Raw genomic sequence first — 12238 nt, 5'->3', positions numbered from 1 at the left:
TCATCTTTTTAGCATGCAGGTTTAGCCAAGTGAAAGTACTTTACCGCCATCTACTGTACTGTATGCACATACGTACAGTAAAATGCATCAAAGTAAATACACTACATGGCTGAAAGTATGTCGACACCTGCTCGTCGAACATCTCATTCCAAAATTATGGGCATTAATATGGAGTTGGTCCCCACTTTGCTGCTATAACAGCCACCACTCTTCTGGGAAGGCTTTCCACTAGATGTTGGAACACAGCTGCAGGGACTTGCTTCCACTTAGCTACAAGAGCATTAGTGAGGTTGGGCACATATTTGGGGCGATTAGGCCTGGCTCGCAGACTGTGTTCCAATTCATTCCAAAAGTTTTCTATGGGGTTGAGGTCAGGGCTCTGTGCGGGCCAGTCAAGTTCTTCCAAACTGATCTCGACAAACCATTTCTGTATGGATCTCACTTGTGCATGGGGGCATTGTAATGCTGAAACATCCCCCAAACAAAATTAGAAGCACAGAATCATCTAGAATATCATATTATACTGTCGTGTTAAAAATTCCCTTCAGTGGAACTAAGGGGCCTAGCCCGAACATTGAAAAACAGCCCCAGACCATTATTCCTCCTCCATCAAACTTTATAGTCGGCAATATGTATTTGGAAGGTAGCGTTCTCCTGGAATCTGCCAAACAGATTAATCTGTCGGACTGACAGATGTTGAAGCGTGATTCATCACTCCAGAAAAAGCGTTTCCACTGCTCCAGAGTCCAATAGCGGCGAGTTTTACACCACTCCAGCTGAGGCTTGGCATTGTGCATGGTAATCTTAGGCTTGTGTGCGGCTGCTCGGTCATGGAAATCCATTTCATGAAGCTCCCAATGAACAGTTGTGCTGACGTTGCTTCCAGAGGCAGTTTGGAACTCGGTAGTGAGTGTTGTAACCAAGGACAGGCGATTTTTATGTTATGCACACTTCAGCACTCGGCAGTCCCGTTCTGTGTAGCCTACCACTTTTTAGCTGAGCCATTGTTGCTCCAAGATGTTTCCACTTCACAATAACAGCACTTACAGTTGAACGGGGCAGCTCTAGCAGGGTAGAAATTTGACAAACTGACTTGGAGGAAAGGTGCCATTTTGTGACGGTGCCATGTTGAAAGTCACAGAACTCTTCAGTATGGGCCATTCTACAGCCAATGTTTGTCCTTGGAGATTGCATGGCTGTGTGCTGGATTTTATATCCTTGTCAGGAACAAGTGTGGCTGAAATAGCCAAATCAACTAATTTGAAGGGGTGTCCACATATGTTTGTATACAGTCGTGGCCAAAGGTTTTGAGAATGACACACATTAATTTTCACAAAGTCTGCTGCCTCAGTTTGTCTGATGGCAATTTGCATATACTCCAGAATGTTATGAAAAGTGATCAAATTAATTGCAAAGTCCCTCTTTGCCATACAAATGAACTGAATCCCCCAAAAACATTCCCACTGCATTTCAGCCCTACCACAAAAGGACCAGCTGACATCATGTCAGTGATTCTCTCGTTAACATGGGTGTGAGTGTTGACAAGGACAAGGCTGGAGATCACTCTGTCATGCTGATTGAGTTCGAATAACAGACTGGAAGCTTCAAAAGGAGGGTGGTGCTTGGAATCATTGTTCTTCCTCTGTCAACCATGGTCATCTGCAAGGAAACACGTGCCATCATCATTGCTTTGCACAAAAAGGGCTTCACAGGCTAGGATATTGCTGCCAGTAAGATTGCACCTCAATCATTAATCAGATCATCAAGAACTTCAAAGAGAGCAGTTCAATTGTTGTGAAGAAGGCTTCAGGGTGCCCAAGAAAGTCCAGCAAGTGCCAGGACCATCTCCGAAAGTTGATTCAGCTGCGGGATTGGGGCACCACCAGTACAGAGCTTGCTTAGGAATGGCAGCAGGCAGGTGTGAGTGCATCTGCACGCACAGTGAGGCAAAGACTTTTGGAGGATGGCGTGGTGTCAAGAAGGGCAGCAAAGAAGCCACTTCTCTCCAGGAAAAACATCACGGACAGACTGATATTCTGCAAAAGGTACAGGGATTGGACTGCTGAGGACTGGGGTAATGTCATTTTCTCTGATGAATCCCCTTTCCGATTGTTTGGGGCATCTGGAAAAAAGCTTGTCCGGAGAAGACAAGGTGAGCACTACCATCAGTCCTGTGTCATGCCAACAGTAAAGCATCCTGAGACCATTCATGTGTGGGGTTGCTTCTCAGCCAAGGGAGTAGGCTCACTCACAATTTTGCCTAAGAACACAGCCATGATTAAAGAATGGAACCAACACATCCTCCGAGAGCAACTTCTCCCAACCCAAGATTTATAGGATACACAGGGTAATCATTCAGAAATATATTGAAATATATTGCATTTCATATAATTACCAAAATGTCCATGGTAGTACAGACATACACTATATACAGTCGTGGCCAAAAGTTTTGAGAATGACACAAATATTAATTTCCACAAAGTTTGCTGCTTCAGTGTCTTTAGATATTTTTGTCAGATGTTACTATGGAATACTGAAGTATAATCACAAGCATTTTATAAGTGTCAAAGGCATTTTTGACAATGACATGAAGTTGATGCAAAGAGTCAATATTTTCAGTGTTGACCCTTCTGAGTTGCATGGCTCAACACCCAGTGGCCAAAACCTTCCATTTAGTTTGCAACAGAGTAGTGAAGTAATAAAGAAGTGCCCGATGCAGCAAAGAACCGGCAAACCTATAGGCCTATATAACCAGCTTTAGCCAGACAGAGGAAAACCTACCACTGTAGAGAAGATTACCTTTGGCCTTGCTGGATGAATACACAAGCAAATGCCCAAAGCTACACTAATGCTAGAACTTCAAAAATAATTTCAAAAAGTATATATTACAGTTTTTATCTTGGGAATAGACTGTTCTCTCTACTATTGCACGGCAAGAGGTACCTATGCACCAAGTCTGGAACCAATAGGACCCTGAACAGCTTCTACCCCCAAGCCATAAAACTACTAAATAGTTAACCAATAGCTATCAGGACTATCTGCATTTATCCTTTTTGCAACTCATTTGACTCATCACATACGCACGCTGCTGGTACTTTTTATTATTGTCACGGTCGTCGGTGGAAGAAAGTGAGGACCAATGCGCAGCGTGGTAAGTGTTCATATTTTTTTTATAAAGTAATTGAACACTGACCAAAACAAATAAAACGACAAACGAACAGTCCTGTATGGTGCTGAAAAAACACCAAACAGAAAATAATCACCCACCCCACACAGATGGGAAAAGGCTACCTAAGTATGATTCTCAAACAGAAACAACTAACGACACCTGCCTCTGATTGAGAACCATACTAGGCCAAACACAAAAACACCACATAGAAAAAGAAACATAGACAACCGACCCAATTCACGCCCTGACCATACTAAAACAAAGACATAACATAAGAACTAAGGTCAGAACGTGACAATTATCTATCCTGTTGCCCAGTCACATTATCCCTACCTATATGTACATATCTACCCCAATTACCTTGTACCCTTGCACATCGACTCGGTACTGATACCCTGTGTAAATAGCAGTGGTGGAAAAAGTACCCAATTGTCATACTTGTGTAGAAGTACAGATACCAAAAATAGAAAATGTCACCCAGTAAAATCCTACATGAGTAAAAGTATTTGGTTTTAAATATACTTAAGTACCAAAAGTAAAAGTATAGTTAATAATTATGTCTGAGTGTTGAAGTGTGGCCCTTTTTTAAATAACAACAAACAAACAAACAACAAAGCATTTGTTTTTAGTGATTCTGCCAGATCAGAAGCAGTAGGGATGACCAGGGATTTTCACTTTAAGTGCGTTAATTCAACCATTTTCCTGTCCTGCTAAGCATTCAAAATGTAACAAGTATTTTGGGGTGTCAGGGAAAATGTATGGAGTAAAAAGTACATTATTTTCTTCAGGAATGTTCAAAAATATCAATAGTAAAGTCCAGATACCCCCAAAAAACTACTTAAGTAGTACTTTAAAGTATTTTTTACTTAAACACTTTACACCACTGGTATATAGCCAAGTTATCGTTACTCGTGTATTTATTCCCCAAATTATTTCCCTATTTTCTCTCTGCATTGTTGGGAAAGCCTGTAAGTAAGCATTTCACTGTTAGTCTATGCCTGTTGTTTACGAAACATTTGACAAATTACATTTGATTTGAACCCATATGGCAGGGTCACCTAGCAATATTTGAAGACCCATGTTTCTGCTGGTCATTCCAAAATAGTGTCTGCAGCTTCCTGACATGTAATTTGGACACTATTTACTTAAAGGAGGGGTGTGTTAAAGTGGAAATGTCTGACCTATGCACGAGTACTGGCCTGGGTGTAATTCTGTTTTTGTCTTATTCATCATGACAACGACAGAGCAGAAAAAGACTGGCACTCTGGCTATGCGAGTACAGCTGCGAGACCCTACACATGAGCCTGGTATAGCCTCCTCATTATGACCTGATCACAGGTACGGGATACATTGCTTTCTGTATTTCTCACATTGTTTGATTGTTCCAGTAGCCATGTGAATTAACTCACTGGGCACAGACGTCAATTCAATGTCTATTCCACTTTGGTTTAAGGTAATTTCATTGAAATGACTTGGAAACAACATTGATTCAACCAGTGTGTGCCCAGTGGGAAGACACAACACATTACTCATCCTGGCAACGCAAGACTATATGTCTGTATTCCTCCTGATTCACATTATTCTGCACACAGAAAATATCTCCTTGTATGTTATACCAAGTGGCCCAAATTTGCCCATAACATATAGGTCATCATATGAGGTTGCAATTCAGAATAAAACATTCCCAATTATTCAAATGTAAAGCTATACATTTTAAGTAATTGACCCATTATTGTCTGTCTGATAGCCTCTACATTTACAATGAAACTCATGGGTGTTTAATTGGATGTGGAGCTTTATTGTGGACAATGGCATCATTAGGCCTGGGCTTCCAGGGATACAGCCCCAAATGTATTTGATCCAGCCCGAAACCTTTTGATGGTCTAAGAATTGCACAATTTCAGGCTGTATGTCTGAAATTAATTCCCATAACGGTGCGTCACTTACACACTAAGTAGTATGCCATAGAGGAAAACTGAACACAGCTTCGTGACTGTCATGGTTTCACCATTACTTTACTGAAAACCGTGTATCCCTAGCCCAAACCGTTCAAAAGATATTATCCATTTTACTGGAGCAAAATTGGGTGGGTTTTTTCTGTCGCGAATTCGCAGGAAGCAATTGATAAATAAACATTATAAACACTAACATTATAAAACCGGGCTACTCACAAACCGCAAATTAGCTTACAGTGCATTCGGAAAGTATTCAGACCCCTTGACTTTTTCCATGGTGTTACGTTAGTCTTATTCTAAAATGGATTAAATACATGTTTTCCCTCTTCAATCTACACACAATACCCCATAATGACAAAGCGAAAACGGTAGAAAATGTATTAAAAATGAGAAGAAGAAAAATATTTAAATAATACCATATTTACATAAGTATTTAGACCCTTTCGAAATTGAGCTCAGTTGCATCCTGTTTCCATTGATCATCCTTGAGACGGTTCTACAACTTGATTGGCATCCACCTGTGGTAAATTCAATTGAATGGACATGATTTGGAAAGACACACACCTGTCTATATATGGTCCCACAGTTGACAGTGCATGTCAGAAAAAAACCAAGCCGTGAGGTCGAAGGAATTGCCCGTAGTGCACCAAGACAGGATTGTGTCGAGGCACAGCTCTGTGGGAGGGTACCAAAACATGTCTGCAGCATCATGGCTTGGTTTTTGCTCTGACATGCACTGTTAACTTTTTTGGGGGCAAAAAAGTATTTAGTCAGCCACCAATTGTGCAAGTTCTCCCACTTAAAAAGATGAGGCCTGTAATTTTCATCATAAGTACACTTCAACTATGACAGACAAAATGAAGGAAAAAATCCAGAAAATCACATTGTAGGATTTTTAATGCATTTATTTGCAAATTATGGTGGAAAATAAGTATTTGGTCACCTACAAACAAGCAAGATTTCTGGCTCTCACAGACCTGTAACTTCTTTAAGAGGCTCCTCTGTCCTCCACTCGTTACCTGTATTAATGGCACCTGTTTGAACTTGTTATCAGTATAAAAGACACCTGTCCACAACCTCAAACAGTCACACTCTAAACTCCACTATGGCCAAGACCAAAGAGCTTTCAAAGGACACCAGAAACAAAATTGTAGACCTGCACCAGGCTGGGAAGACTGAATCTGCAATAGGTAAGCAGCTTGGTTTGAAGAAATCAACTGTGGGAGCAATTATTAGGAAATGGAAGACATACAATACCACTGATAATCTCCCTCGATCTGGGGCTCCACGCAAGATCTCACCCCGTGGGGTCAAAATTATTACAGAATGGTGAGCAAAAATCCCAGAACCACACGGGGGGACCTAGTGAATGACCTGCAGAGAGCTGGGACGAAATTAACAAAGCCTACCATCAGCAAGGGCATTGAAGACGAAACTTGGCTGGGTCTTTCAGCATGACAATGATCCCAAACACACCGCCCGGGCGGGAGTGGCTTCGTAAGAAGCATTTCAAGGTCCTGGAGTGGCCTAGCCAGTCTCCAGATCTCAACCCCATAGAAAATCTTTGGAGGGAGTTGAAAGTCTGTGTTGCCCAGCAACAGCCCCAAAACATCACTGCACTAGAGGGGATCTGCATGGAGGAATGGGCCAAAATACCAGCAACAGTGTGTGAAAACCTTGTGAACTTACAGAAAACGTTTGACCTCTGTCATTGCCAACAAAGGGTATATAACAAAGTATTGAGATAAACTTTTGTTATTGACCAAATACTTATTTTCCACCATAATTTGCAAAGAAATTCTTTAAAAATCCTACAATGTGATTTTCTGGATTTTTTTTCTCATTTTGTCTGTCATAGTTGAATTTTACCTATGATGAAAATTACAGGCCTCTCACCTTTTTAAGTGGGAGAACTTGCACAGTTGGTGGCTGACGAAATACTTTTTTGCCCCACTGTATATACACTGCTCAAAGAAATAAAGGGAACACTTAAACAACACAATGTAACTCCAAGTCAATCACACTTCTGTGAAATCAAACTGTACACTTAGGAAGCAACACTGATTGACAATACATTTCACATGCTGTTGTGCAAATGGAATAGACAACAGGTGGAAATTATAGGCAATTAGCAAGACACCCCCAATAAAGGAGTGGTTCTGCAGGTGGTGACCACAGACCACTTCTCAGTTCCTATGCTTCCTGGCTGATGTTTTGGTCACTTTTGAATGCTGGCGGTGCTTTCACTCTAGTGATAGCATGAGACGGAGTCTACAACCCACACAAGTGGCTCAGGTAGTGCAGCTCATCCAGGATGGCACATCAATGCAAGCTGTGGCAAGAAGGTTTGCTGTGTCTGTCAGCGTAGTGTCCAGAGCATGGAGGCACTACCAGGAGACAGGCCAGTACATTAGGAAACGTGGAGGAGGCCGTAGGAGGGCAACAACCCAGCAGCAGGACCACTACCTCCGCCTTTGTGCAAGGAGGAGCACTGCCAGAGCCCTGCAAAATGACCTCCAGCAGGCCACAAATGTGCATGTGTCTGCTCAAACGGTCAGAAACAGACTCCATGAGGGTGGTCTGAGGGCCTGACGTCCACAGGTGGGGGTTGTGCTTACAGCCCAACACCGTGCAGGACGTTTGGCATTTGCCAGAGAACACCAAGATTGGCAAATTCGTCACAGGCGCCCTGTGCTCTTCACAGATGAAAGCAGGTTCACACTGATCACATGTGACAGAGTCTGGAGACGCCGTGGAGAACGTTCTGCTGCCTGCAACATCCTCCATCATGACCGGTTTGGCGGTGGGTCAGTCATGGTGTGGGGTGGCATTTCTTTGGGGTGCCGCACAGCCCTTCATGTGCTCGCCAGAGGTAGCCTAACTGCCATTAGGTACCGAGACGAGATCCTCAGACCCCTTGTGAGACCATTTGCTGGTGCGGTTGGACCTGGGTTCCTCCTAATGCAAGACAATGCTAGACCTCATGTGGCTGGAGTGTCAGCAGTTCCTGCAAAAGGAAGACATTGATGCTATGGACTGGCCTGCCCGTTTCTCAGACCTGAATCCAATTTAGCACATCTGGGACATCATGTCTCGCTCCATCCACCACAGACTGTCCAGGAGTTGGCGGATGCTTTAGTCCAGGTCTGGGAGGAGATCCCTCAGGAGACCATCCGCCGCCTCATCAGGAGCATGCCCAGGCGTTGTAGGGAGGTCATACAGGCACGTGGAGGCCACACACAGTACTGAGCCTCATTTTGACTTGTTTTAAGGACATTACATCAAAGTTGAATCAGCCTGTAGTGTGGTTTTCCACTTTAATTTTGAGTGTGACTCAAAATACAGACCTCCATGGGTTGATAATTTTGATTTCCATTGATAATTTTTTTGTGATTTTGTTGTCAGCACATTCAACCATGTAAAGAAAAAAGTATTTAATAAGAATATTTCATTCATTCAGATCTAAGGATGTGTTATTTTAGTGTTCCCTTTATTTTTTTGAGCAGTATAGTATATATATATACAGTATCTATTTTGTTCACTATTACAATTTATCTTATGTAGTGCTCCATCACTCTCCTTCACTCACTCCGCAAAACTTACCCTAGTAAAACTGACTATCCTACCGATCCTCGACTTTGGCGATGTCATCTACAAAATAGCTTCCAATACTCAACTCATCAAACTGGATGCAGTTTATCACAGTGTCATCCGTTTTGTTACTAAATCACCTTATACCACCCACCACTGCGACCTGTATGCTCTAGTCGGCTGGCCCTCGCTACATGTTCGTCGCCAGACCCACTGGCTCCAGGTCATCTACAAGTCTATGCTAGGTAAAGCTCCGCCTTATCTCAGTTCATTGGTCACGATGGCAACACCCACCCTCCAGCTGGTGTATCTCACTGATCATCCCTAAAGCCAAAACCTAATTTGTCCGCCTTTCCTTACAGTTCTCTGCTGCCTGCGACTGGAACGAATTGCAAAAATCTCTGCAGTTGGAAACTTTTATTAAATAAAGGTGAAAAAAATAACAAATCTTGATCAAATAGCCCTTACACAGCCTAGAGGTGTGTTGGGTCATTGTCCTGTTGAAAAACAAATGATAGTGGGACTAAGTGCAAACCAGATGGGATAGCGTATTGCTGCAGAATGCTGTTTTAGACATACTGGTTAAGTGTGCCTTGAATTCTAAATAAATGATTTGTTCACCTACTCTGCGTCTCACAAAGACACAGCAGTTGAACCAAAAATCTCAAGTTTGGACTCATCAGACCAAAGGACAGATTTCCACCGGTCTAATATCCATTGCTTGTACTTCTTGGCCCAAACAAGTCTCTTCTTATTATTGGCGTTCTTTAGTAGTGGTTTCTTTGCAGCAATTTGATCATGAAGGCCTGATTTACTCTCCTCTGAACAGTTGATGTTGAGATGTGTCTGTTACTTGAACTCTGTGAAGCCTTTATTTGGGCTGCAATTTCCGAGGCTGGTAACTCTAATGAACTTGTCCTCTGCAGCAGAGGTAACTCTGGGTCTTCCTTTCCTGTGGTGGTCCTCATGAGAACCAGTTTCATCATAGCACTTGATGGTTTTTGCAACTGCACAAATTTTCCAGATTGACTGACCTTCATGTCCTAAAGTAATGATGGACTGTTGTTTCCCTTTGATTATTTGAGCTGTTCTTTCCATAATATGGACTTGGTATTTTACCAATTAGGGATATCTTCCGTATACCACTCCTATGTTGTCACAACTGATTGGCTCAAACGCATTCACTTTCACACCTGTTAATTGAAATGCATTCCGGGTGACTACCTCATGAAGCTGACTGAGAGAGTGCCAATAGTGTCAAAGCTGTCATTAAGGCAAAGGTTGGCTACTTTGAAGAATCTAAAATCTATTTTGATTTGTTAAACACTTTGATTTGTTGATTTGATTTGTTAAACACACTAGTTTTGATGTCTTCACTATTAATAAACAAAATGTAGAAAATAGTCAAAATAAAGAAAAACCCTTGAATGAGTAGGGGTGTCCAAACTTTTGACTGGTACTGTATATAAAATAACTGGTTTAGATTATTAAATATTCATACAATAGTCATACTGATAATGATATACAATAATAATAATAATAAAACAAATTATAAATATTTTACTAAAATGCAGTGTCCTATAATCAGGGTTAGGTGACTACCTCCAGGCTCCTAGGTAACTATACATTTTCAAAGCAAAAACAGAAATCTCATGGATCAAATAGAAATGTCACTTATTGAACTATCATAAATGATTGCAATAGCTTTGAATGACGGTTAGCAATATTTTTGCATGTGGATCACTTCAAACTAAATTGGGAATAGGCTAATAGAAAACAGATTAGAACACAGTGAAGCACATTGGACACCCTGGGAAAATCAACTATAGGTTATCAAGTGTTGCAATCTAATAAACCAAATCATTTTGGAGTATTATACTATCACTCCCAAACCATGAAAGAAACAATGACTGTAATGCACAATACCATAGACAGACATAGTGACCTCAGAATGTCATTTCGTGTTGCAATCTAATAAACTAAATCATTTTGGAGTATTAAACTATCATTCCCAAACCATGAAAGAAACAATGACAGTAATTTACAATACCATAGACAGACATAGTGACCTCGGAATGTCATTTCCTTCATGATCCACGAAGCAAAGGCTGTTTTCACGGGAATCTATTATGAGCAGCGCCTGCACCAACTGTGGATGTTTGTCTGATTTGGATTAACAACATGATTGAGCGCGCATCAGCAAAATGGACAAGTTACAGTTTCTGGAGAGCAAAATACAGTACAGCATGCAAAAAAGTAATCTATTTTTAAAAAATATAGGTGTTTGATGCAGACTAAAATGTTATTCTGCGCATGATGACGCGCAAAAGTACGTATGTCTCCGCTTCACACGGCTAGCTAGCAGGAAGTATGTTGAATCCGTGGAGAGAAAAAAATGACCGAAGAACCAAAGTCGGTTGTTGATCTGAAAAAATAACAAGTCTCCTTAATGAGAACGCAAATGCTGCGTTTTTCAGATTCGGCATCATTCGCTCTGGTGCAAAGAACGTCATTAAACGGGTAAGTCGAGTGCGTAAAACGTATAAAAAATATATGTTTTCCATCAATGGGCCAGAGTGTATTTGTCGAGATCTTTGTTGGTTCTAGGCTAGCGCACGTTAGCCAGCAAGCTAACCTTTGCGTGCAACGGTTATTTGGCTTGCTAAGGCATTAATTGAAACAATATGTTCTGTGCAGATAACAAGGGAATATACATACATGTATGCAGAATGTGCATCTTATATTTATTTGAGCTTGCAAAATGTAGAGTTAACGACTTCCGTTTTCCTTGTATTTTTTTTAGCATCGTGGGGGGTACTTAGCTAGGCGGCCGCGCTAGCTAGTTTGTCGGGTCGTTGCAGATTATTACATTAGTTTGCCAGGTCAATTGCTCCTTAAGGTGAAGTAATGTCTCACATTTAGATACACTTGTATTCGAATAACATTTAATATGCATGTATATGATCCGAAGTAATCTATTTTCACGACTTGACCTAACTAAAAGGCTAATGTTTGCACAGCTAACTTAGCTAAAACGCGGCTAGCTAGTTGCAAATAGCTTCTTAGAAAGCAATTTGATGGAAATTTAGTCGTTCTCTTAGATTTTTGTGTAAAGCGAATTCGCATTATATTTAAACATTTTAATAATTCGTTGTTTCAGTTAACTATGCATTTATGAGCAAAATGTCATAGTTTATGCTTTCTCGGTCCTCCGGCCTTGACGTTGCCTAATTTGGGGAGTCGTCCGATGGAAAAGAGCACGGAATGTCTCGCGGATCGGTGGTAAAAGATGCCCTGCTTTTGTCCTGAAAATGTTACGCTGTGTGAACTCAGTAGAAAATTCAAGCCAAGGTCACGGATCGCGTTAGAATCGCCGCCCACCACAAAATCAGAGTATACCGTTATGAAAATAATTTCGAATTACAGTTTCATGGGCCTCTCTAATATGAAAGAAAAACATTGTATTTGTCGAAATGTAGCTCCAGACCCAAGTCGTCCGAGCTCTCAACCAAAACAATGCACG

Source organism: Oncorhynchus keta, chromosome 32, assembly GCF_023373465.1.
Source record: "Oncorhynchus keta strain PuntledgeMale-10-30-2019 chromosome 32, Oket_V2, whole genome shotgun sequence".
NCBI classification, from domain to species: Eukaryota; Metazoa; Chordata; class Actinopteri; order Salmoniformes; family Salmonidae; genus Oncorhynchus; species Oncorhynchus keta.
This window is presented reverse-complemented; position numbering follows the sequence as displayed.